We start from the raw sequence: 26,998 nt of genomic DNA, 5'->3' as shown, positions 1-26,998 counted from the left end.
AATAAAGCTTAAGTTTGTAGAAGGAAAATGAAAACATCTAAACAATAAGTAGGAAATAACCTTCTTATTTTATGTTCTCTTAACACTTCGTTATTCATGTAATACATGATTAAATTATACTGGAATTCTAGAATTTGGATATTTTTAAAAACTCACTAATTGACACATATGACTGAGTTTATTTTACAACAGTAAACCATTATTAAAGTGTATTAATCCAAGTCATAGGTTATCAGTCATCAGCTAGTATCTAAAATACCTTTAATAAAACAATCTTAAAGTACTCAAGGTTTTCACAGGTGTCACCTCTCCTATATCTTTCTTACCAATTTGCTTTGCGTGGAAACAATAGAATCTATATCATGGGTGAAAAGCTAAAACCAAAAATTCAAGAATGAAAATGTTTTAACTTAACCAAAGAGTTGACTTTTAATAGTTAAGAATGCATATTATAACATGATACATACCCTCAAAATTTAACTTTTTTGAAAAGAACTATCATCCTAAAGGGGTCCATAACAGGCCTCCTGATGTGCTACTTTGGCATGTGAATTATTTTGAGGTGAAGGCAATGGAGACTCTATGGGCTCAAAAGAAACTTTTACCTTTCCTTAAAGGATTTAAATTGGGGCGTTGCCCATAATAACTATGACCTATCTATAGGAAAGGGAAAACATAATTACTAGACATCTGCTCTTCTTATTGTCCTAGAAATTGCCCTCCTCTCTGGAGACCTAGGAGCCTTATCTCACTCCTTGGCTCAGTATGTCATCTATATCTCATTTTAATGTTATAAATGTTTTAACTTAAAAGTAATTTCCATAATTACTTTCTATCTCTGAACCACTCATGCATATGCGAGTCTCTGATTCTCTCATGTATGTGGGGTTCCCATAAGTATGCATGTAATTAAATTTGGTTATTTTCTCTTGTTAATCTATGGCATGTCAATTTAAATATTAGATCAGCCAAAAGAACCTAGAAGCGTAGAGGATAATTTCTTTCTTCCCCAAAATCCATCTGCAACGTATCATGACTGAAAAAAAATAAAACTATCTCCCTAAATTAAAACATTTTCCATAATTACTCTTCTTCCCATCATAAAAGCGTGACACCTTCCCATAGTTTTTGTCTATTTCCATGTGTATGCTAAAATTTATGTTAAGGCTCACAGCCTTTCAACTTTTGCAGTGGCCATTTGCTTTGAGGGGAAAGAGATCTCCAATACTGGGTTTACTTCTCTGAGCTTTCTTCCTCTCTGGGTCCAGCTTTGAAATCTTTCATTATCTCTGTAGCTCTCTGATGACATCAAATATTGTTTTCATATTTTGTGCATCTTTCATAATTCCCCATGGTGTTATAGTGGGGTTGGGCTCTGTAAATTATGCTTAAGGACAAAATTTATTTATTCAACCAATATTTATTGAATGACAAATATATGCCAGGTGTTAGAGATAAAACAATAGCATATAAAGTAGACAAAAGTCTGTGCTCTCATGGAGGTTACGTTCCAGGAACAGGTGGTATAAAATAAACACAGACTTAAAATACATAATATGTCAGAATAGAAACTTTATATGGATAAAATAAGGTGGGAAATAAGAACAGACGGAGTTCTGGGGTGTTAACTCTTTTAAGTAAAGTAGTTTAGGCCTCTTTGATAAGGGAGAGACACATGTGGATATCAGGGGAAAGCCATAGCAAACTGAAGGAACAGCGAGTATGCATGAGTGAATAGAGACTGTCAAAGCAACAGTACAGAGCAGAAATGAAGTTGGTAGATTAGACCGGAGAGGTGGAGGATGGGGTGGATTATGTAGGAGCCTATAGAAGTTTGGATTTTATTGTAACTCAGTTGGGAAGCCATTGGAGTGTCTTGAGCAGAGGAGAGACATGATCTGCTTAGCACTTACATCAATTCTATTAAAACCCATGTTGAGAATAAACCCTAGGTTGTGAGAATAGATACAGAGAAATCATTGAGGACCTTTTTCAGTAAAGCAGACAAGAGATAGATATTGTTTCAGATCAGGATGGTAACAGTAAGAATTGACCAGATTCTACATATATTTTGAAGGCACAGCGACTGGATTTGTTAGCTAATGGATGGGGCACTTGAGAAAGAGAGGAGTCAAGATTGATCTTAAAACTTTTGGCCTGACTAAATGGACAGGTGGAGAGTTTGCAATTGACTGAGACTGAAAAGTCTGCTAGAGGATCTAACATGGGGATGGAATGGGAATATTAGGAGTTTGTTCTTGGCCTTGTTAAATTTTAGGTGTCTATACTAATAAAAGGGTAATATGCTAATTAGATTGGACGTCTTCTGGACGTCCTTCCAGACAAAGCTGCGGCGGCTGCAAGGGCTGAAAAGGACCTGGCAGCCATGGAGGCTGCGAGGGTGCACCAGAAGTTCTGACCCTGCACGTGAGCTGCACAGGAAACACCTTTTCTGATTGCTCATTGGCTAAGCTCGCTGTATACCACTCGTGGTGATCTTGGTAACTTGTGTAATAAGAATCCAAGAAGGTGATCTAGGGTTTTTCTACCTCACTCCTGGAGGAAAAAACGAAGGTTCACTGCTGGAGGGGCTAAGAAATGTCATATCCTGCCCTAGCCGGTTTGGCTCAGTGGATAGAGCCTTAGCCTGTGGACCGCCGGGTCCCGGTTCAATTCCGGTCAAGGGCACGTACCTAGGTTGCATACTTCTCCCTGGCCCAGGCCCAGGTCAGAGCTCATGCAGGAGGCAACCAATCGATGTGTCCCTCTCACATTGATGTTTCTCTCTGTCTTTCCCTCTCTTTTCCATGCTCTCTAAAAATCAATTTAAAAATATCCTCAGGTGATAGAGAAGAAGGAAAGAAAGAAAGGAAGGAAGGAAGGAAGGAAGGAAGGAAGGAAGGAAGGAAGGAAGGAAGGAAGGAAGGAAGGAAGGAAGGAAGGAAGGAAGAAAGAAATAGGGAGGGAGGGAGGGAGGGAGGGAGGGAAAGGTCATATCCTATGAAAGAGATATCTTGAAAATGCTTAAAGAAAGTTGTCATTTTTTCATGTTGATGAAAACACCACGGCGGCTGCAAGGGCTGAGGGCCAGCAGCGTGGCGCGTTGATGGAGGCGGCACCTTCCCCTGATCGGCCCAGTCGCCTCCCGCAGAGGGAGGCCAGACTGTGGCCTAGGCCCATGGGGAGCTGGCCTAAGCCGTCAGTAGGACATCCCCTGAGGGCTCCTGGACTGTGAGAAGGGACAGGCCGGGCTGAGGGACCCCCCTCCAGTGCACACATTTGCGTGCACCAGGCCTCTAGTTACCCATATAAGGAGATGACAAGAAATCAATTGGATAGATGAGGCTGCAAATGGTAAGAGCTGAAGATAAACATTTGTGAGTCAGTGATATCTAATTGGTATTAAAAGCCATGAGATTACGTGAAGTCATCTAGGAGTGAGAAAAGATAAATACTGGACCAGGGGCAATTCAAATTTTGTAAAATACTAAAGATGAGGATGATTCTGCAAAGGAGAATAGACAAACAGGCCAATGGCTTAAGAGTGAGGTTGAGTAAATGACTCTTAAAGATTGGGTGGATTTTAGTGTTTTTGTGTACTGATGGGAATGATTCAGTGAAGGAAACGATCCAGCTTCTGATGATACATGGACACAGAAGTTAGGAACAATTCTTGGAACTATATTCTTGAGAAGGGGAAGGAAAGGGCATAGAATATAGAGGGCATAGATGAAAAAGTTGGCTTTAATATAGGAACCTGAATAGTTCATCCATATGAAGAGACTAGAGGCCCAGTGCACGAAATTCGTGCACGGGGGGGGGGGGGGGGGAGTGTCCCTCAGCCCAGCCTGCACCCTCTCCAATCTGGGACCCCTCGAGGGATGTCCAACTGCCCGTTTAGACCCGATCCTACCGGTAGGATCGGGTCTAAACGGGCAGTCGGACATCCCTCTCACAATCCAGGACTGCTGGCTCCCAACTGCTTGCCTGCCTGCCTTCCTGATTGCCCCCAACCACTTCTGCCTGCTAGCCTGATCACCCCTTAACCACTCCCATGCCAGCCTGATTGATGTCTAACTGCTCCCCTGCCAGCCTGTTTGCCAACTTCCCTCCTCTGCTGGCCTGGTCACCCCTAACTGCCCTCCCCTGCAGGGTTGATTGCCCCCAACTGCCCTCCCTTGCAGGCCTGGTCCCTCCCAACTGCCCTCCCCTGCTGGCCATCTTGTGGTGGCCATCTTGTGTGCACGGGAGGGGGGCGGCTGGTTTGCTCTGAAGGGTGTCCCGGATCAGGATGGGGGTTCCCTTGGGGCGTGGGGCGCCTGCGCGAGGGGCCTGTGGTGGTTTGCAGGCCGGCCACATCCCCTGGTGACCCAAGCGGAGGCCCTGGTATCTGGAATTTATTTATCTTCTACAATTGAAACTTTGTAGCCTGGAGCGGAGCCAAGCCTCCTGCTCGCTCCGTGGCAGCAGCCATTTCTGTTGGAATTTATGTATTTTCTACAATTGAAACTTTGTAGCCTGGAGTGAAGGCCTGAGCCGGCCAGGGCTACAGAAGCTTGGCTTCCTCCATCGCCCGGGGCAACCCTAGCCTCCTGCTCTTCCAGCTCAGTGGCTGTTGCCATTTCTGTTGGAATTTATTTACCTTCTATAATTGAAACTTTGTACCCTTGAGTGGAGGCCTCGGCTGGCCAGGGTGTGCAGAAAGCTTGGCTTCCTCCATTGCCGGGGAAACCCAAGCCTCCCTCCTGCTCTCTGTGGCCGCAGCCATCTTGGTTGGGTTAATTCGCATACTTGATCTGATTGGCTTGTGGGCGTGGCTTGTGGGTGTAGCAGAGTGGTGGTTAATTTGCATATTACTCTTTTATTAGATAGGATGGGAAGGTGGTTTATATGGGTATACCTGCAGGGTAAATGTGATAGATGATAATGAAGCTATTTTCTACTTATATTAGTGCAAAAAACAAACCAAAAAAACCTAGCTGTCACTGAGTAAGGATGGGGCAGGAGGTCTTGAATATTTAAGCAGAGATGAGAAACTGTAAGAGAGTCATATTGGAAAGTGAATAGACTATAGAGTTGATGAATTAAGATAAAGGTTTGTAGAAGATTTGGTATATTTGAACAGGATTTATGTGAAGTTGTCCCTTTTTTCTTATTGTATTACTAGAGGCCCAGTACACAAAATTCATGCACGGGGGCGGGAGGGTGTCCCTCAGCCTGGCCTGCACCCTCTTATAATCAGGAACCCCTCGGGTAGGGTCCCTAAGCCTGGCCAGTATTCAGGGCCTATCGGGGCTTTCCTTCCCCCGGTTGCCAGCTGCTGGCCCCACCCCCGCTGCTGCCACTGCTTGCCATCTGTGTGGTGCTTCCCCCTCCCCTGCCATTGGTCACCTCCCTCTGCAGGTGACGGGTGTGGGGTGCCATCGCTTGGCTGGCCTGGGCCTCCCTCTGCCAGGCGATCGCTATCCAGCCATGCACACACGCCACAGTGTCACTGGCCGGTGGCCTGGGCCTCCCTCTGCGGGGCGATCATGGGGCAATGGCGGAGCCTCCTGACCAATCGCATCACACCTGCCTTGGCTGGCCTGGTGCCAGTGGGGGTCATAGCATGGTCATGTGGAAGGTCGTCCAGACGGTCTTTCTGGTGTTTGGTGGTTCGGTCGATTTGCATATTATGCTTTTACTATTACAGATGGGGATGGACATTGTATCTGACTGGGACACATTTCCCCTACCTAATATTATAAAATATAAATCATGTAAATCCACCCTTCAAGCAATATTAATTGAACATGCTAAATGGGAATCAATAAGATGGCCTGAGCCCACACAGTATATGATATAAGCTCAAGTGCTGGTCTGGACAAATTCTCTGTGGTAGCCCTATGTAGAGCATAGGCTGGGACTTATGGGGCTTATGGGAAGAGGCTGAGTGAGTGCCTCCCAGCAAAGATTACTGAAACTTTGGACTACAGAATTTATATTTGAGGAATGTTTATTACCTTGCTATTGGACATTATTAATTGAAGCTACTCCTATGACTGAAAGACATAAGGTGATCTTGAAGCCCAAAATAGCCATTATGTCCAGAATGAAGTCAGAGAAACACTATAATAAGGATGACAGTGCCCACAAAAGTAACCTAATAAAATGAATATGGTTTATAAAGGATCATGCTGCCTGGGGAATGCAAAGAGGAGATTCTCAGGAACAGGGAGCCTCTTTTCCCCTGGGCCTGACTCTGAAACTGTGCAAGGAGCTGCTGAATGTTACTTGGACAGTGCCCTATAAACCAGTGGTCACCAACCTTTCAGACCTCACAGACCACCAGTGGTCCACGGACCACCGGTTGGCGACCGCTGCTATAAACAGTTCAACTGACGAACAAGGAAACAACAATGTGGTGAAGTCCTGAGGTGGGACGGGAACCAGGTGGAAGAGGGCATTGGGTGGAAAATGGGGGGGGCATGTGTAATACTCTCAACAATAAAGATAAATAAAAATTTTAATAAAAAGAGCTGCTTGGTTTGTGGATGGAAGTTTCGAGGTGAATCCACAACATCCTGTTTGGAAGGCCACCACTGTGACTGAAGAATAAAACTAGATCAGCCCGATGGCTGAATTGCATGTGGCATTCCTAGCTGTAATGAAGAATTAAACAACGGTAAAAGCCCCTAAGTTGAAATCTTTACTGGCCCTATAATCAGGGCAGAGGTAAATATAAACCTCAACTATTAAAGGAATAACTATATAGAGCATGACTCTATAGAAATCACTGAGGGAAATCTGTGCAGTGCATTAGAGTAGGACATGTTGATGCCGATCCGAAATCTTTCAGATTCAGAACTGACTGCAATCAACGAGCAGGTGACCCTATGTCCTCACTTAAGTTGGTCATGTGGGCTCATGAAATGAATAGACACTGCAGCAATGCAGATATGGGCTGAAGTTCCTCTTGCACAAAATGCCAATAAGAACTGTTCTGTTCTGTTAACCATCAAGAAAGACAGAGACTGCAGATGGCCATGTGGCAAACTACCTAGTGGAAAGACCCTGGTCATAGATGGCAAATCAGACTGATGCTAGCAGCTCTGAGTGCTACAAATGGGTCTTGACAGAGACAGACACTGATTCTGGATGGGGTTGTGTTTACCTGGTGGTAGACGAAAATGCTCAGAAAGCTATTAAAAAAAAAAAAAAAAAGAGCAGACAATACTACACCCATTAGGACAGCTGACAGTAATTTCTTCAGGCCACGATGTACACTTTACAGGCCTAATATCCAACAATGGGCAGAGAGATATCCTCCCTCAGAGTAATAGTTTGATAGAGAATTGGAATGCACAATTAAAACACTAATTGTCTAAAAGGGAGGGAAATAAAGTGCATGGTCATACTAAAGATAAACAGACAGATATATAGATAGAATAATATATATCTTATAATCCATGTAAAATGTTTACAAAATATCTAATATATTCTAAATGCTTAGTAAATTATAGGCTGTATTATTATTATCAGTTATTTTTCCTAGACAAATCTAACGTTAGCATATCTATAACGTTAAGTATATCTATCCTTCTCACAAACAGGACCAGAGCCATACCTTATTATTTCATTCTCCTCTACAGTTTTCTCTCACAACTTACATGTAATTTTAAAAATTAGATTTAACATGTTTTATTGCTTTCTTTGTGCATCATTGTATCCTGTATTTCACTATTTTATCTTGGTTCACTGCTCTTCTTGCTAGCATACATACATCATTAGTAATTCAGCAATGATCAGTGGATAGGACAGTTTCTGAGTCCCTGTGTACCTGATATTGTATTTACTTCTATCTTATTCTAAAATGTTAATCTATCTGGAGAGGACAGTTTCTGAGTCCCTGTGTACCTGACATTGTATTTACTTCTATCTTATTCTAAAATGTTAATCTATCTGGAGAGGACATCTCTAGATTCAAAGTTATTTTCCCCTGGCCCTTTTATCAGGGCACTATCTTGTGGACTCCAAAGTTGCTGTTAAGAATGTGCTGTCCATCTGATTATCAGTCCTCTGCAGATAATCCGTTGGTATTTATTTTTATTTGCTTATTTATTTTTCTTTATTAAGGTATTACATATTCTCCTTATCACCCCATTGCCCCCAAACCCCCCACACTCATGCCTTCATCCCCTCTGTTGTCTGTGTCCATTGCTTAGACTTATATGCATGTATACAAGTCCTTTGGTTGATCTCTCCCCCTTACCCCCACCCTCCCCTACCTTCCCTCTGAGGTTTGATGGTCTGATCAATGCTTCTCTGTCTCTGGATCTATTTTTTTTCCCATCAGTTTATGTTGTTCATTATATTCCATAAATGAGTGAGATCATGTGATATTTATCTTTCTCTGACTGGCTTATTTTGGTTAGCATAATGCTCTCCAGCTCCATTCATGCTGTTGCAAATGGTAAGAATTCCTTCTTTTTTACAGCAGCATAGTATTCCATTGTGTACATGTACTACTGTTTTTTAATCCACTCATCTGCTGATGGGCACTTAGGCTGTTTCCAAATCTTAGCTATGGTAAATTGTGCCGCTATGAACATAGGGGTATACATATCCTTTCTGATTGGGATATATTCCTAGAAGTGGGATTACTGGGTCAAATGGGAGTTCCATTTTCAGTTTTTTGAGGAAACTCTATACTGTTCTCCACAGTGGCTGCACCAGTCTGCATTCCCACCAGCAGTGCACGAGGGTTCCTTTTTCTCCGCATCCTCGCCAGCACTTGCCGTTTGTTGATTTGTTGATGACAGCCATTCTGACAGGTGTGAGATGGTACCACATGGTATTTTAAATATATGTAAATACAGAGAAAAAGAGACAAAAAGAAGATAGATACAGACATATCCATGAGTGGCAGGCACTGGAGTTTAATTTGCATTGCCCTGATTACTAGTGAATATGAACACTGTATAACAGTTAGGTGTCTAGACTTTGAGATAGACTTCCTGTGTTATAATCTAGACTGACACATACTGTATGTATAACCTTAGGCAAGTTACTTAAACATAAATATGTGCTCAGCCTCCACATCTGTAAAGTGTGCACAATAATAGTATCTATTATCTCATAGCGTTGTTGTGAGGTTTAAACAAGACAGTTAAATGAATGAATTAAAATCTATGATGTTGAATAAAAAAAAAACAACAAACAGAAACATTCACATGTAGGCTTCCATTTTTATAAAACTTGTTTTTTAAATCAATTAAATAATAACAAATGGTTGAGGAACACATTTTTTTAAATCATGTAAAAAGAAAGAATGATAAAATATATTCACAAAATTAGTTACTCTAAGGAAGATGAGGAAAATGGGATTGGAAAGTAACACACAGGGAGTTTCTACAATATTGATATTCTAGATTACAAGTAAGTAATGGGTATTATTTCATTATTGAGAATGGGGAATAAATGAAGAATAGAAGATCATTACCAAATATATAATATATGAATTTATCTTATCCCAGTATACCTGATCATAAGTCTTTATATGCACTGACAAAAGTCTGAGAGCATATACACCAAAATTAAAATTTTTTTAAATTATTGAGAGACAGTAAGAAGCCAGAAAAGGTTGAAGAACCTGAGTTTCTAATAACCCAATCAAGATTATTATGTAATTTTTTGCCCTGGCCGGTTTGGCTCAGTGGATAGAGCATCGGCCTGCGAACTGAAAGGTCCCAGGTTCGATTCCGGTCAAGGGCACATGCCCGGGTTGTGGGCTTGATCCCCAGTGGGGGACTTGCAGGAGGCAGCTGATCCATGATTCTCTCTCATCATGGATGTTTCTATCTCTCTCTCCCTCTTCCTTCCTCTCTGAAAGCAATAAAAATATTAAAAAAAAAAAAAAAGATTATTATGTAATTTTTTTACCCCCAGGATTGCCAGCTAGTATAGAGAACATACATATGTATGTTTTCATGAGATTATCAAAAAATAAGAGTGCCAAGGTCAAATAAGCCAAAGACTCTCACATATGTATACGTATAACTGAAATAGTATTCAATCAGATCTGAATTTGATAGAAAGAAGAATGAAGTAAAGAGACTTTAATAAACTAGACGTCTCAATAAGGGTATAAATCAGGTTACTGGGAATGGAACACAGAAAGGTATGTTGGTATCAGAATAGGTAATTATAGCATCCAAATTTTTAAAACAGATCTGGTGATTCCAAGGTTGGATGTGTGGCCATGTAAGCTGGTAGCTATAGTGGCATGAAAACACAAGTTGTTGGAGCAGGGATGAACTGAGAGGCCTGCTATACAGGGGACATTTACCTGTGAGATGAAATTATCCATAATGCTAATGAGAAAGACAGACTACAAAGGAAAATAGTGAGCCAGATAACAAAAGTCCTTCAGAGATATACTATAGGTTAATAGATAATGGCAATAAGGATAGTGTGATAAAGCAGCTCTGGCACAAATTTCAAAGTAAGAGGAATTATTGAAAAAAAATAATTTTAAAAGTGATGTGGAAACAAAATATCTAGAGAATGTCAAGTTCTTTGCTCATCTTGAGGTACACTGAACTATAGAGAATGAAAAAGCACTTATATTTCAAAAAGGAGGTAAAAGAGAATACCGAAGGGAAATGGTGGTCATACAAAGAAATATTTTTATGAAAAATGAACTAATGATAAAGAAACAGGTTAAAGAAAGAAAAGGCCAAGTTCTCTAAGTTTCTGCACATGTTTGAAATGCCCTTTTTAATCCCCTTGATCTGGCTGACAGAATTCAGCCCAGGAGTTATTTCTTAAAAGAAAGCATTATCTAACCCACATCCCCAATTCAGTGCCATTTCCTAAGCATGTACAACTTTGTCTATCTTTATGAAAGCATTTGTCAATCTGTAATTGTTATTGTTTCATTATCTGGTCTACAACTAAATTAATTTGACCTGAGTAAAAATCATGTATTTAATTGCTTTGACCCATCACAGTGCCCAGCAAATAAGTACTCAACAAGTAGTGGCCACATGCTTAATCACTGCACTATATACCAAGTTTACAGAAGAAACTTGTTCACGAAGGTTTGTATCTTAGGCAATGCCCATGGAGGAAGAACACGCACAAGTGAAAGAGATGAGAACATGGCTTAGAATTAACCTCTAGGTATTTAGTTTACCAGTAAAACAGCATTTCAGTCAAAGTGAATATAATTCATTTTAACTATTGAATGTATTTTAATTCTCAAAGTATCTCCACATTTTAAAATTGTGAGCTGCTTAAAAAAAAACACTAAAGTAATAAGTGTTAAAATATTAATTATTTTATTAAAGTACTAATTAAAACTAGTAAAATAGAAAACTCAATTTCTATGCCCACTTTTTTTCTTTTTTTTAAAATCTTTATTGTTGAAAGTATTACATATGTCCCCCTTTTCCCCATTGACCTCTTCTAGCCTGCCCCTATCCCTGCCCCAGGCCTTCACCACCCTACTGTCAGTGTCCATGGGTTATGCATATAAGAATACAAGTTCTCTGGTTGATCTCTTCCCACCCACTCATCCTTCCCAACCTTCCCTCTGAGGTTCCACAGTCTATGCCCACTTTATACAGAGTTCTGTCATCCCTGAGTCAGGAAGGGAACACAAATAATGGATTAAATACCTCTCAATCAAAACCATTTTCAAAAGTTATTTTTTGTTTGTTTGTTTGTTGTTGTTAATACTCATTTGAGGATATTTTTCATTGACTTTAGGTATAGTAGATGGGAGAAAGGAGAGAGAAAGAGAAACATCAACATGAGAGACACATCCATTGGTTTCCTCCCTCATGCCCCGAACAGACAAGGGCACAGGATCGAACCTGCAAGCCAGGAAGGTGCCTTTGACGAGGAACTGAACCTGCGACCCTTTGGTGTGCAGGCTGATGATCTAACCACTAAGACATACCTGCCAGGGCTCAAATGTTATTCTTATAAATAAATTATTTTAAATGTTACTATATTTGGCCCTAAACGGTTTGGCTCAGTGGATAGAGCGTTGGCCTGTGGGCTAAAGGGTCCCAGGTTCGATTCCAATCAAGGGCATGTACCTTGGTTGCGGGCACATCCCCAGTAAGGGGGTATGCAGGAGGCAGCTGATCGATGTTTCTCTGTCATCGATGTTTCTAACTCTTTATTCCTTTCCCTTCCTCTCTGTAAAAAATCAAAAAAATATATTTTTTAAAAATGTTACTATATTTTTATTTGTTTTTTCTTAGAATTAGCATTTACAGTATTTCACTAATTCTATAATAAGGGAAGATATGTGCTTTTTAATTACATGACTCTATCAAGTCCACACTGAAAAATATCTGATAAGCATGAAGCTGGAGGTGTGTCTATAAAAAAAAGAAGTAAAAATAAGCCAAACAGCACTCTGAAAAAGGTACCTTATTGTATCTCACTGGTTTCATATAATAAGATCTTTTAGAATTGCAAAAAAATCTGTAACTTGTAGGATACTAGAAAGCCCTTTCATCATTACATACCACAACATAAAAGCATCTGACAGTAGAGATAGACATACTGCCAGAAATTACAACAATGAATACAACTTTAAATTATAGCTTCATAATACTCAGCTTCCATTCTTAGAAGGTAAAAAGTTTTTTATGACAACTTCGGAAATATTTGGTTGACAAGAAATGGAAAAAAATTTTAGTTTTTCATAAAACTGATTATTAGGCAAAAGAATAGAAGTTTGAAAGATATGTCTTTAACTCATAAATTATTTACATTATACAGGCACAATGGAAAATCATACTTTTGACCAAGATTTGTATTAGGAAGGTCACTCTTTAATAGATAAGAGTGTGTGTGTGTGTGTGTGTGTGTGTGTGTGTGTGTCCATACTCACATGTGCATGTATTTTCTTATTTTAATAGTGTATATGCTCATTGAAGATCATTTTGAAAATACACTAGTGAGAAAAGTAGGTTTACAGTTGTGAGACAGAGTTCATACTTGTATTATTATACTAGAGGCTCGGTGAACGAAAGTCATGCACTGTGGAGGGGGGGAGGGAAGGGTCACTCAGGCGGCCTGCACCTCTCACAATTTGGGACCCCTTGGGGGATGTCTGCCTGCAGCGTAGGCCCGATTCCCCCTGGATGAAGCTGGGGCTGCGAGGGCCAAGGTAAGTTGCCGTGGCTACAAGAGTGGAGCCCCTTCCACAAATTTCGTGCATTGGGCCTCTAGTCCTATCGAATAAAAGAGTAATATGCAAATTTCCCATCACTCCAACACACAATATGGATGCCCCCATGTGGTTAAAGATGGCCGCCCTCATGTGGACACAAGATGGCCGCCACAAGATGGCCAGCAGGGGAGGGCAGTTGGGAGGGACCAGGCCTGCAAGGGAGGGCAGTTGGAGGTGATCAAGCCTGCAGGGGAGGGCAATTAGGGGCAAACAGGCTGGCAGGGGAGTGGTTAGGGGGTGATCAGGCTGGCAGGGGAGTGGTTAGGGGGTGATCAGGCTGGCAGGCAGAAGCGGTTAGGGGCAATCAGGAAGGCAGGCAGGCGAGCAGTTGGGAGCCAACAGTCCTGGATTTTGAGAGGGATGTCCGACTGCCCGTTTAGGCCCGATCCTACTGTAGGCAGTCGGACATTCCTTGAGGGGTCCCAGATTGGAGAGGGTGCAGGCTGGGCTGAAGGACACACACAAACCCCGTGCACAAATTTCGTGCACCGGGCCTCTAGTATAAACATATTTAAGTAACTGCCCTTCATGTTTAAAGATGAGAGTACTAACTTATCTATGGTTACTGATAAAAACAAATGAGCTCCACTTTGGTTCTTCTAAATTTTGCTTTCATTTTATCCCTAAAATACTAGATTATATTTCCATTATCCTATTTTTCATCATTTCTGCATGTATTCATAAACTCCCTACCCTAAGTTTGCAGTCACAAGCTTTGATAACCTAAACCCCCTGCATCCCTGTTAAAATCGTTCTGGTCGTTCCCAATCTTAGAAGCCTTCGCCTAGTTAGAGGCCTTCCAATTGTTCATCTTTATAAACATTTGAAACTTCATACATTCTAAGACATAAAATTAACAAGATAAGTTGATACACTGTTGTAAGCATGATTATTCATTCCATTGTGAAGTCTCCAGCAAGAACAGGAGACAATTTATGCTGTGGCAAAAAATAAATAAATAAATAAGAGGCAGAAAACTAAAGTTTCTAAATGATTATGCTTTGACATCTATTACATAGCAATTTTAACAAGAGACAGCTCTTATAATGTGGAAGCTGCCTAATTGAAGGCTCTCTTAGTCAAAATGATAAAACTCAAACCCAAAGCTCTAATTCCTTTCACTAAAAACAAAAGTAAGACTCAAAATAAAAATGACAGAAGGAGAAGAGCATTCTAATGACACCAGATTAGATGAATTATCATTAAGAAATATGACAAAAATCGTGGTCATTCAGCACAATAACAGCTAGCAGTAGTAATCTGGTAGGTAATATTCAAACCTCCTTAATCACAGGAGCTAAGAGAAATTAATGTCTGAGAAGTGAAGTCTTTCTCAATTGATATTAAAACATCAGTAACCAGGGTATTTGTGTGGAAAAATTTCCTTAGTTACTCACCAAGCATATCTCTCTCTCTCTCTCTCTCTCTCTCTCTCTCTCTCTCTCTATATATATATATATATATATATATATATATATATATACACATATATATATATATATATATATGTATATATGTTTGTGTGTGTGTCCGTCCCAAAAACCTTATGCACACACTTTGAATAATTATAAAGGCAGAGTTTATGAAAAATGTATTTCACTTTAAAAATTGAGCTATCAACTGTTAAAGTGTTAAAAGGATACTGTTAAAGAAACAAATATATATGTACATTTTTTGGGACACCCTGTATATGAGCTGGTAAACAAAGAAATATAGAGTTGTAGTTAAGAGTATGGATTTTGCCATTATATGGATTTGGGTTCTCCCTTTTATTAGTGCTAGATAGGCAAATTATTTAACCTGTTCAGTTTTCTCATCTGTATAGAAGGAATTAATACTGGTATTCTTTTTTTTTAATATTTTTATTGACTTCAGAAAGGAAGAAAGAGGGAGAGATAGAAACATCAACTATGAGAGAGAATAATCAATTAGCTGCCTCCTGCATGCCTCACACTGGGGATCGAGCCCACAAAGTGGGCATGTGTCCTGACCAGGAATCGGGAATCTAATCAAGACCTCCTGGTTCAAAGGTTGGCGCTTAATCACTGACCCACACTGGCAGGGCAAGTGGTATTCATTTTATAGGACTTTTATGATCCTTATATAAAATGCACAAAAATTAGTAAGCACACTTCCCTGCATACTTCCCTGCATATAGCATAGCAGTGTTCAATATGTGCTAGCTATCATTTTTTTTTTTTTACCCCAGTTCCTAGCAGAGGACTTCAAAAAGTCCTTCACATTTCATGAATGGTAAGAATGTCTTTTGTTATTCACAATTAGACCCTTTTGATCACACCTAAGGTTATGCTAATAAGGTGACATGGTCAGCCCTTAGTTCCAAGATAGGACCTGGCCAATGAAAGACCAAGCATGTAACTAGCGTGCTGGAAACTGAATTTAATTATGTAGCCAATGATTCAATCAATCAAGCCTACATAATGAAGACTTCCTAAAAACTCTAAATTAAGAGTTTCAGGGAGCTCCAAATTGCTCAACACATCTATGTTCTGGAAGGGTGCCCAGAAAGGGTTTGGAAGCTCTGTGCACCCACTCCCCTACCTCCAATACCTTGTCCTATATGTCTATTCTATTTGGCTGTTCCTAAGTTGTATCCTTTATAATAAAACTAATTGTAAGTATAGTACTTTCCTGAGTTCTGTGAATCATTCTAGCAATATCAAACCTGAGGGTGGGGTTGAAGTCAGACAGGCAAAAATGCAGGCAGCCCACCTGCTGCAGCTGGCATTTAAGTGAAGGCAGTCTTGTGGAACTGAGCCCTTAATCTGTTGGGTTTGCACTAATTTCAGGTAGTTAGTATCAGAATTGAACTGAATTCTAGAACACTTAATTGGTGCCAGAAAATCAGTGTCCGAAATAATGCATTTTATTTAAATACTGCTAGTGTTGCCTTACAGTGACAACTGCAGAGTTGAGTAGTTGCAATAGACACACCATATGGCCCATAAAACCTAAAATTCCTGGATCTTTAAGGAAAGCATTTGCCTACTATTGTTCTAGAGAATTCGTTTCTCACAGCCTCCTTTTTCAACATTTTTGTCTATATCATTAACATATATATTTTTTTACTTATATGTATTTGCACGTACAAGGTGAGGCAAAAGTAGGTTTAAAGTTGTAAGTATGTGTAACAGAGTTTATTCTTGTATTATTACTTATGAAATTCATGCACTGGGGGAGGGAGGGTGTCCCTCAGCCCAGCCTGCTCCCTCTCGCAGTCCCGGAGCTATCACTCCTTACCACCCGCCTGCTTGCTGTTCCTTACCACTCGGCTCACTGCTCCTTGGTGCTACCATGGAGGCAGGAAAGGCTCCCACCACCGCTGCTGCGCTCACCTGCTGTGAGCTCGGCTTCTGGCTGAGCAGGGCCCCCCCTGTGGGAGCGCACTGACCACCAGGGGGCAGCTCCTGCATCGAGTGTCTGCCCCCTGGAGGTCTGTGTGCATCATAGCAACCTGTCGTTCTGGTTGTTCCGCCGTAATGGTCACTTAGGCTTTTATTTTACAGACTAGAGGCCCAGTGCACAGAAATATATGCACTTGTGGAGGGGGGTCCCCTCAGCCAGGCCTGCACCCTCTCGCAGTCCAGGACCCTTCGGGAGATGTCCACCTGCCAGTTTAGGCCCGCACCCTGGGGGGCTGGGGCTAAGCTGGCAGTCAGACATCCCTCTGGCAGCCCGGGAGCCCTCGAGGGATGTCCGACTGACGGCTTAGTCCCACTGCCCGCCTAAGCCACAGTCGGACATCCTTAGTGCTGCTGAGGAGGCAGGAGAGGCTCCCACCACTGCCGCTGCGCTCGCAGCCGTCAGCCCAGCTTGTGGCTGAGCAGAGTTCCCCCTGTGGGAGCACACTGACCACCAGGGGGCAGCTCCTGAGTTGAGCATCTGCCCCTTGGTGGTCAGTGCACGTCACAGTGACTGGTTATTCCCGGTCATTCTGCCATTAGGGTCAATTTGCATATTGCCCTTTTATTATATAGGATTAGTGTATTATTTATTAATTATTGTATTACAGTTTACAAACAACTATAAATTTACTTTTGTACCACCCTGTATATAAAAGAAAAACTTAAACATCTATCTCCCCCCAGAAGACTACCACTTATGAATAAAAAATAGTTTCATTAATCATTTTATCTTTAGAACCAACTTCTTAGTATCTGGTAAATAGAAGCTTAAAAAAAAATCTATATCCTCTGGAAAAGCTTTATAAAGCATGTTTCTATCCCAATGTATCCTATCATCTACTTTAATATCAGACTATGTTCTGCTTCTAAAAAAAAAAGAAGAAGAAAAGAAAAGATACTATTTACAAATCATAAATTATTAGTATGGTAAAGTCTAAAAGGACCACAGATATAATTTAACCCAATTTTTATTTTAAGTTAGACAAAATAAGGTCTAAAAGACTTAATTGAACTGCCCAGTTAGTAACAAAGATAAGATTAGAATCCAAGACTAAAATCAGTATTTTTTTCACTCAAAATAGCAATGCTTTCTAATGCCACAAGTGAGAAAAAGTGACAGGAATTAAAATAAGCTTTGTTCAAAATGTACCCCAAAAGTACTCTCAGGTTATTTCGTGCTGCTCAAGGAACCAGCCAACAGGAGACTGGATTACAACATGAATCAACATACTGTTTCCTTCATCAAGAAAAAAAAGTTATTTGAAATAAGAAGTGTGTTTATTGACAAAACTGATTTACATTCTTGCACAAGCTCCTTATCTCATCTTAGACCAGGACCAGCAAACATTTCACAAATATGCAAACTGATCTGTTGTCCACATTTTGAATAGCAGTGTGCTAAATGAACATTCAGTATAGTAGCAGAAACAGTAATATAATGATCAGTCATATATATAATTCATATACACATTTGAGAAATAAAACAAAATACAATATCATTTATTTTGCTTTCATATATGCATTTATATACATATCCTACCTAATAAAAGAGTAATATGCAAATTAACCATCGCTCAGCTACATGCACAAGCCATGCCCACCAGCCACACGCACCAGCCAATCAGAGCGAGTATGCAAATAAACCCAACCAAGATGGCTACAGCCACAGAGAGCAGGAGGGAGGCTTGGATTTCCCAGGCAACGGATGAAGCCAAGCTTTCTGCCTGCCCTTCCCAGCCTAAGCCTCCACTCAAGGCTACAAAGTTTCAATTATAGAAGGTAAACAAATCCAAACAGAAATGGCAGCAGCCACGGAGCTGGAAAGAGCAGGAGGCTAGGGTTGCCCCCCACTTTCCGCACACCCTGGCCAGCCCAGGGCTCCGCTTAAGGCTACAAAGTTTCAATTATGGAAGATATACACAAACCCCAATAGAAATGGCTGCCGGCCACGGAGAGAGCAGGAGGCTTGGCTCCGCTCCAGGCTACAAAGTTTCAATTGTAGAAGGTAAATAAATTCCAGACACCAGGGCCTCTGCTTGGGTCGCCAGGGGGCATGGCTGCCTGCAAACCACCACAGGCCCCTTGCCCAGGCTGCCCCACGCCCCAAGGGAACCCCCACCCTGATCCAGGACAACCTTCAGGGCAATCCAGCTGGGCCCCACCCGTGCACCAGGCCTCTATCCTATCTAATAAAAGAGTAATATGCAGATTGACCATCACTCCAACACACAATATGGCTGCCCCAATGTGGTCAAAGATCCTGCCCCCATGTGGACACAAGATGGCCACCACAAGATGGCCAGAGGGGAGGGCAGTTGGGAGGCACCAGGCCTGCAAGGAAGGGCAGTTGGAGGCGATCAAGCCTGCAAGGGAGGGCTGTTAGGGGTGACCAGGCCAGCAACGGAGGGAAGTTGGGGGCAAACAGGCTGGCAGGGGAGCAGTTAGACATCAATCAGGCTGGCATTGGAGTGGTTAGGGGGTGATCAGGCTGGCAGGCAGAAGCGGTTAGGGGAAATCAGGAAGGCAGGCAGGCGAGCAGTTGGGAGCCAGCAGTCCTGGATTGTGAGAGGGATGTCCGACTGCCCGTTTAGGCCCAATCCAGTGGGATCGGGCCTAAACGGGCAGTCGGACATCCCTTGAGGGGTCCCAGATTGGAGAGGGTGTTGGCTGGGCTGAGGGACACACACACCCCCAGCTTCCGTGCACGAATTTCGTGCACTGGGCCTCTAGTGAATATATATTCATACATATATGAAGGATATAGAATATTCATACATATATGAAGGATATAGATATAGAGATGGAGTTATAAAAATAGAGAAACAGAGGCTCAACGATGTAATACTTGGCTCAAGGTCAGTCACAAACCAAAGAAAAGGCAGACCCAAGATATGAATTCAGATTAGACATACCACAAAGGCCAACCACTTTATAGAAAACCAAGATACAAAAATGAATTTGACTCAAATAGCATTTTACACATTAACTCATAACTCTAAATACTGTAAGTCAGGTACATTAGTTCATAGTTATAAATGGCTATAAACGGCCTAAAAGGAGCAGGTACAAGCTGGCACTAAAGAAAGCACCCATGATCATATACTATATTTCACCACTAAATAAGCTGTTCTCTCTGACCAATCCTGTTGTTTCAGGAGAGAAACACAAAAACTATACTGAAAGGGGAAGAGAATAACAACTTACATGGAATGAACATATTGCTTCACTTGTTCAAAACTTCTTGCTCCACATTGCCCAAAGTCCTTACTTTCAAATTCACCCAGCTTCACTTTTCTCATGTGTATAATGGGACAGAAATGCCTATGTCATGGAATTATTTTATTAATTGAGAATGCTGTATTTCCTTTATTCAAGAAAATATTTTTCACATTTTAAAATATCTGAAATCACATATAACCCATAATTGATATGTACATTTAATGTAATAGTGTTTTTTCTCTCCCCAGCAAGAGTTCTTATTAAAAGGTAACACTCAACAGCCTAACAGCATACCTAACCAAAACTTGTAACTACTATCCTATATAATCCTATATAATAAGGAGGTAATATGCAAATTGACCATCACTCCAACACACAAAATGCCGCTCCCATGTGGTCAAAGATGGCCGCCCCCATGTGGACACACGATGGCCAGCAGGGGAGGGCAGTTGTGGGCAATCAGGCCAGCAGGGGAGGGCAGTTTGGAGGAACCAGGCCTGAAAGGCAGGGCAGTTGGGGGCGATCAGGCCTGCAGGGGAGGGTAGTTAGGGGTGACTGGGCCAGCAGAGGAGGGCAGTTGGGGGGACCCAGGCCTGCAGGGGAGGGCAGTTGGGGGACACCAGGCCTGCAGGGGAGGGCAGTTGGGGGACACCAGGCCTGCAGGGGAGGGCAGTTGGAGGCAACCAGGCCAGCAGGGGAGGGCAGTTGGGGGGGGACCAGGCCTACAGGGGAGGGCAGTTAGGGGTGACCATGCTGGCAGGGGAGGGCAGTTAGGGGTTACCTGGCTGGCAGGGGAGGGCAGATAGGGGCAATCGGGCCGGCAGGGGAGCAGTTAGGCATCGATCAGGCTGGCAGAGGCGAGGTTAGGGGGTGATCAGGCTGGCAGGCAGAAGCGGTTAGGGACAATCAGGCAGGCAGGCAGGTGAGCAGTTGGGAGCCAGCAGTCCTGGATTGTGAGAGGGATGTCCGACTGCCTGCCACAGGGATCGGGCCTAAACGGGCAGTCGGACATCCCTCGACGGGTCCCAGATTGGACAGAGGGTGCAGGCTGGGCTGAGGGACACATGCCCCTGTGCACGAATTTCATGCACCGGGCCTTTAGTTACATTATATTTGGTGCAAACAAGCAACAAATGATTCTGGTTTGTTTTGGTAACAGCTGTTTCCAGAACTTTATTTATGTACTTATATACAAATATATACATGATTAAGTCATTGCTTTTATTTCTCCTCTTCTTTCTACCCCTTAGTGTCTAGAGACCTTGATTTTGCAAACTGCAGTTTTGCAAACCACAATACATTTCAAAAATGTGACTCCTAAGATTGTTGAGATTAATGTATTTACAAGGTGCTAATGGATACAAGAAAAATGGAAATGACAGAAGCTTATGCTAAATCCTAAAGACTAAGTACCAATTTTTTAAAGGAGAAAAACACTCCTAGAAGGAGATACTACTTTAAATATACTGTGCCAATCAAAACTTCCAGTACTGGAATTGAGCCCTTGCTCCATCCTGCCTACTCAATAAACTTCTTCTCACTCTTCAAAGCCAATCTCAAGAGAATCCTCCACCTCAAAGTCTTTTCTGACTCCTGCAAATAACTTATCATCTTCTCCTTTGTGATATCACATTCTAATACATATTTTTACTCAAGATCACAAGAGAAAAAAAAGCAGTACCAGGATGTGAATTCAAGTAAGTGAAACCACAAAGGCCTGATCACACTATTTAGTATATTTTTTGTTGTTAATCCTCACCCAAGTATATGTTTTTCCATTCATTTTTTAGAACGAGAGAAGAAGGGAGGGGGAGAGACAGAGAGAGAGAAACACTGATTGGTTGCCACCAGAATACACCCTGACCTGGGCTGGGGATCAAGCCTGCAACCTAGGTACGTGACCTTGACTAGAATTGAACCAGAGACCCTTCAGTCCAAGGGCCGATGCTCTAACAACTGAGCCAAACTGGCTAGAAATATTTAGTATTTTTTATATTGGTCTCTTAATAGAATTTGAACTTTTTAGAAAAGAATCATCTTTTCAATCCTACTTTGTCCCAGCATACTATCACTAGGTTTGGACACTTGAGATCCCAACCACCACATAGAAATAAATGTATGTTTAAATTAATCTCCTTTAATCTCCTTCTCCTCTCCATTAGGTATTTAGAAATCTTCAGGGTTTAAGATTATCCAAGAATGTTGCTGAACTATACTCTAAAATCTTAATGAACAACCACAACTCTCGAAATACACAGTGCTAGATTTCTAGGCAAATCATCCCTGGAACACTGCTATGATGAGTCCTCTACTTTGGGCACTGCTATGGAGCATTCAGAAGCAACTTACAATGGTCATTTTCCCAGTCCACTATTTCTACTCTGTTCCAGTGTTAATTTGACCCAGGTGGGATCAAATGTCTATCTACCTGGTAATCTAGTTAACGGTCTTCCCCTGCTCCTCCTACACAACCCTGCCCCTCTCCTGTTGCCTCCCATTTAAAATACAGTTGGTTAGCCTGGCTGGTGCTGCTCAGTAGTTGAGCATCGACCTGTGAACCAAAAGGTCACGGTTCGATCCCTGATCAGGGCACAGGCCCATGTTGTGGGCTGGATTCTCACTGGGGGACATGAAGAAGGCAGTCAATCAATGATTCTCTCTCAACATTGATGTTTCTGTCTCTCTCTCCCTCTCCCTTTCTCTCTGAAATCAAAATAAATAAATAGAAATAAAAATACACTTGGTCAGATACAAATAGGTATGTACAGATTTTCTTCACGGTAGCCCACATCAGGCTGTGAGTATCTCCTTTTTGGTCCAGAAGCAGTAATTATCTTTTGGGCCCCATTATCACTCTGAATAGTACAGAGACAAAAACAACAACAACACAAACATACATTGGATATTGTCTCAATAGGTGATCAATAATATAGTTCATAAACAATCCTAAAAAACATGTGCAACACATGAGCTATATGAGTATGTTAAATTTCTGAAAGTAAAAATACTAGATTATGACTAAAGAATGTACAGCTTATGGAGAAATAAACTGTCACCAAAAAGAGAGGCAGGGGCAGATGATGACAAGCAATATAAATCATGCCACTGAACTCCGTGCTATATGCTAAGTGGAGAGGAAATACTGAATGACTAACTGGGTGTGCAAACAGACTTCTAAGGGCTTTAGAATCAAAACTTCAATAAATTTAAATACTCCAAGTTAAGTGTGCTAAATGCTTGGCATAGTTATCACAGAAGCTATGAACACATGATGTTATTTTCGTATCTTATTTCAATGAGACTATAGTTAGAATTTAAGATAGCAGCAAATTAAATTCTTAAGATTTCTAAAATAGAGGCAATAAACATAGCAAATACTGCCTCTGTTTGAAACCTAACAATGCTTATTACTTATAAAATCTTGAAAATATTATTTACACCTCTAATCCTTAGTTTCCTCATCACTACCTAATTTCACATGACTCTGGTGAGATTTAATGCATGTGAAGCACTTAGCACAAAGATTTTCAACCAGTGTGCCACAAGAATTTTTAAAATATCCAGTATCTGACTAATTAGTCAGGGGCACTAACCTCTTTTTCCTTAGATTGCCAAATAAAAAAAATGACAACAGCCAAAACAATAGCCATCTGGTATGAATGCCCTCATATGAACCATAAATATAGAGATCATATAGTAGTGTTACATCTTATTGGTCACATCACATAATAAGGTTGTGTCTGATTTATTAATTCTTGGTATCAGAAATCCTTATATACAAATATAGGCACCTGATTTTTTTAAAAGTCACTTTGGAGCAAAAAGAGTAGGTAGTTACTATTTTTTTTTTTTTTTTTTGTAAATCAATAAGAATTACACCTATTTTTTTGTCACATCAGCAAAAAATAGAACATTTTTTGGTGTGCCACAGAATTTTAGTAATTAGTTTATGTGTGTTTTCAGTTGAAAATAGCTGACTTAGCACAATGGCTACCTGGTGCTTCATGAGCTCAACACAGGTTCATTATTATTATCCTTATTGCTATTATTGAAGGAGAGTGAAAACATCAGTTTTCTACCAACATTGCAGCAGATATAAAAATAACACTTGTAATTAGCTAAAGAAGAGAGTCAAAACTGTTTGGGCTTAGTGACACCAGTAAATAAGTAATGTCTTTGGATGCACAGATGAAGGCATCCTATCTAATAAAGACAGAATATGCAAATTGACCATAACTCCACGACAAAGATGGCGGCGCCCACAGCCAATGAGAAGGGAATATGCAAATTGACGTGACAAGGCAAGAGGCGGAAGGCGGTTGCGGGCTGGAGCCAAGGCAGAAAGGAGGCTCCGGCCGGAGCGAAGGCGGTGCCAGCAGCCAGGTGAAGGAAGGCTTATTCTTGCACGAATCTCTGTGCATCAGGCCTCTAGTATGAGAATAAAAACATGAGAGAGAAAAGGAAAAAGTAGAAGAAAGGAAAAGAATAAAATAATTCAAATTAAGGAAGTCAGGGGTTTATGTAATGAAAAACAGTGTAAATTTTAAAGGAAATTTATGTGAAACACTATAAATAGATCTCATAGTTTTATCACCATCACTTATTTAATCCTTATTTTCACTTAAGACCTTCTGTGTACCTCCAAAACTCATGTTAAAATGCTAACCCTCACAGTGGCCTCAGCCCTATGATTGCCCAGGCAGGCGGCAGCTCGTAGTTGGGTGAGGAGGATCGGAGTGGCCCTCTGTGGGTGAGGGGCCAGACCAGAGCCCAGCAATAGAGCTGCCAGGTTCTTCATAATGAAAGATCTTGGGATGCTTCTCTCTCCTCCATATAGTTGGTAGTTTGGGAGGTGAAGAGATGGCTGACAGTGTCAAATCTTTCTCCAGAGCCTTGCCAGGGGAACCAAAGACTCCATCTGGGAAATTTGTACCATCTTGATGCTTGAATTCATCAAAAGCGAGAGGAGCAGCATTAAAAAAGAGCAGGTAGTGTCCTGGCACAGAGGAGAGTCGAGAGCATAGAGAGGAAACAAGAAAGTGAGCCACATATTCTTGGTAGAATTTCTCCAATGCTGTGCTTAAAATGGCGGGGTATTCTGGTTTAGTCTCCTCCTGTTTTATTGTTTACTAGTAGCCCTGTGCACAAATCTGTGAGCCAGTAGCTCTCTGCGGGACCTGGCCGCTCCGCGCCCGCTGCCCACAGGCTTTCCTCGGCCCAGAGGCCCATCTGCGGCTGGGCGTGGAACGCTTGCCTTGTCGCCACGGCAACAAATCAAGCATTCCACCAGGCAACTCACGCTGCCCACTTTCAGCGGCCACCCCCCACTGGGACTGGGGGACTCTGAGAGGACTGGGCGCCGCCATCTTGTGGCTATGGGCGCCACCATCTTTGTGACAGAGTGACAGTTAATTTGCATATTACCCTTTTATTAGATACAATTCCTGTACTTCAGTCAGTAATTACTGATCCGTCTCTATATGGAGATATTTGGTCATGGATGGAATTCTCCCTCACAATAATTTTCAGTGCTGTTTGAGTGCTCCCCCTGTTTGTGAATACCATTTGATTTCAAGATACAGCAGGCCTGGCATTCAAGTTATCTGCGAGGAAACCTCACACATTCCCTAGTGTTAGCAAAATAATGGTTGACATGCTCTTCAGCCTTCTGCTTCAGGCTCTTTTCCTCATCCAAGGGATGTTTGTGAGTCTCTTTCCCAACCACCTTGATGGTCAGCTGGTTAGTCTCCTGCATAAATCACTATAGTGACTTGAGTATCAAGGGTTCAATAAAGGAATTGAAATGCACCAGTGGTTGTCAAACATACAGATGAATTGGCGTAAAAAATATGTGCAACACCTGACTAGTCAGGGGCACTAACCTCTTTTTCCTTAGATTGAAACTTCCGATTTGGTTTGCCCTCACAGCAATGCAGCCCTCATACATTATCAATGCCTGCCTCTTCTCTATCCTCTTTCCTTTATTTGTCAGAGCCAATAAAGCAAAGACCCCTGGCAAAGCTTACCTTTGTTGTGCCTCATCTCCTTGGTGGTTCTCTTAAGCAACAGACTTCCACAAGATGGTCTACCTACAGTCTGCTCTGAGTACCTCGACCTCTGCAGAGAAGTTCCCTCCACCACTTTCATCTCCTGCCAAACTGAAGGCTACTTCAGGCCACTGAGTCACCTGCCATCCAGAGGAGATGAGTGGGATTGGAAGGGGGCTCTGCAGCTCTTTCCTTGTTTATCTCCCACACCAGGAAAGGCAGGACCAACTCTGCCAAGGGCCCTCTGCATATTTCCTTCTGAGGAATTGGATTTTTTGTCTCTGGTGCATGCCGGTAAGACACAATCTTCCTGACACCAATATGTGGATTTTCAACACCTGTGAGTCTGAAAGGACAAATTTTTCTGCAGGTCTTTCCTAGCATCTGCCAGCCCCTGTGCCTGGACTGATCTGAATACTTTTTCTCCCCATGTTCTTTACCTTCCCACCTCCCCTTCCTCCCTTTCACCACCCTTGGATGAAGGGATTTTGAAATTCTAGCTTTTGTATTTTGTAGTCCTGTTATTTTTGTTGTTTTTCTGTGAAGCACATATATTGCATGTGGGAGGTAAAGGGTTATCTCAGTTGCTTCTGGTCACTCCCTTTATAGCCATTCCTGTCTTGTTTCTTGTAACTCAGGTTGGTCTCTCTTCTTCCACTGCAAAATATAAACCTGAAGGGAGAGATAGGACGAAAGACCTCATAGCCATACCTGCTGAGTGTTAAGGAGTGGTTTTCCTTTTTCTTGAAGGGGAAAAAACTTTTTTCACTGGTATGTTTAAAGTTCCCCAACTACAGGGAGGTACCAATTTTGGGTAAGTGACACTGCAACACAGAATGCTCAGAGAACCTGAACTTAAACTATGAAGTTCTGAAATGTACTGCCAGCCACTGTGGGTCTATCTGGTATTTCAAAGGAATATTGGGTGCTGCAAATAGGAACTAAAGGAGTAAACTTATTAAACCCAATAAACCTGGGATTGGTGTTTTTCTGTCATATTAAAGAGACTATATGGAAGCTGGTCCCTAACCAACTCCCCACCTCCCCACACACACAAAAATGCTAGCCCTCAG

At 41.7% G+C, this 26,998-nt stretch overlaps 1 protein-coding gene and 1 pseudogene across 4 annotated transcripts in view; one reads left to right on the top strand and one right to left on the bottom strand.

Annotated features, from left to right (window-relative positions):
* Positions 1–26,998, bottom strand: part of NBEA (neurobeachin) — an 873,840-nt gene that overhangs the window by 826,400 nt on the left and 20,442 nt on the right. The window lies entirely within an intron of this gene.
* Positions 21,755–26,131, top strand: LOC307104449 (etoposide-induced protein 2.4 homolog; annotated as a pseudogene). Its single transcript has 3 exons — positions 21,755–25,010; positions 25,247–25,716; positions 25,751–26,131. The product of its transcript is annotated as an etoposide-induced protein 2.4 homolog (transcript).

This window comes from Cnephaeus nilssonii, assembly GCF_951640355.1.
Source record: "Cnephaeus nilssonii genome assembly, chromosome: 8".
Classification (NCBI taxonomy): Eukaryota; Metazoa; Chordata; class Mammalia; order Chiroptera; family Vespertilionidae; genus Cnephaeus; species Cnephaeus nilssonii.
Note: the sequence above shows the minus strand (reverse complement) of the source record. Positions and strands in the feature narration are given on the sequence as shown.